The sequence below is a fragment of the Bison bison genome, unplaced genomic scaffold, assembly GCF_000754665.1.
Source record: "Bison bison bison isolate TAMUID 2011002044 unplaced genomic scaffold, Bison_UMD1.0 scf7180017863486, whole genome shotgun sequence".
Taxonomy (NCBI): domain Eukaryota; kingdom Metazoa; phylum Chordata; class Mammalia; order Artiodactyla; family Bovidae; genus Bison; species Bison bison.
The window spans coordinates 8,571-9,594 of record NW_011494058.1 but is presented as its reverse complement, the minus strand read 5'-3'; positions in this window follow the sequence as shown (position 1 = coordinate 9,594).

The window sequence follows — 1,024 nt, the reverse complement described above, 5'->3', positions numbered from 1 at the left end:
ATATTAGGTTAATAATAATATGAACAACTAGGCTAAGTGTTGGAGGAAGGGACACTATAAAATAGCCAAAGCTTGGTACTCATTATCATGTGCTAGTTTAGTACACTTTCATTTGACAAGTGGCTTTTTCTGCCTGTACACTAGATTGAGGACATTGTGTAAGGCAACACTGCTCCAGCTGCAGAAGTTATTAAAATGCACTTCCTAATACAAAGAACATTTAATTTCCATTCTAAGTAAAACACTCAATTATAAACTTTGACAATAGAAATGACTGTTGAAACTTTATAATGGATTCTGTATCTTGTCTTCAGTTGCCAGGTTTACCAAGTCAAACAAGTACACCTTTACTGAATTTTTTATAATCTCAGGTTCATTAAATGTTGATGAACAAACTAATTGGTAAACTTAGTAGGAAATACATTCAAATAGGAGAAAGTAATGTTCTCAGGAAAGGCCGTAGGTCTTCCTCTTTCTACTGCTTTTGCTGCCAGTTCTAAGTCCTTAAAACAAGATTGTGAACTCTTCTTTTACAATAATCCAACAGACATAGTTGACATTTTGAAAGCACTAAAAGCTTTTAGGAAACAGTTAATAAAAATAATTCTCTTGCCTTATTTTCCCTCTCCTTGCATTTTTTACAGACATTTACTTGAAAACTAGATATACATAAGCACTCATTTCCTTCCCTAACTGAAAATAAAGCTTTGTTTCATTAAAGGATTTAGAATTTTGTAAAGGTACGTAATTGAGCATAAATGGTAGATTACCATGTCATGGGGAAAAAAAGAATATAAGAATTATCCATCAAATACATCTATACTTCTAAAGATTAAAACAGAGAAATATGAAAATTGTTATCATCTTTATTTACAGCATCTTAATATACTTCAAGACTTATGCATCAAGGCGCAAAAAGACTGGCCCTCAGAAAATTAAAGAAAATAACAACATCTGAATTCCTAGGGGCAAAGCAAAAAGCAAGTGTGGCAGCAAATGGAAACTCATATATAGTACAGTATTT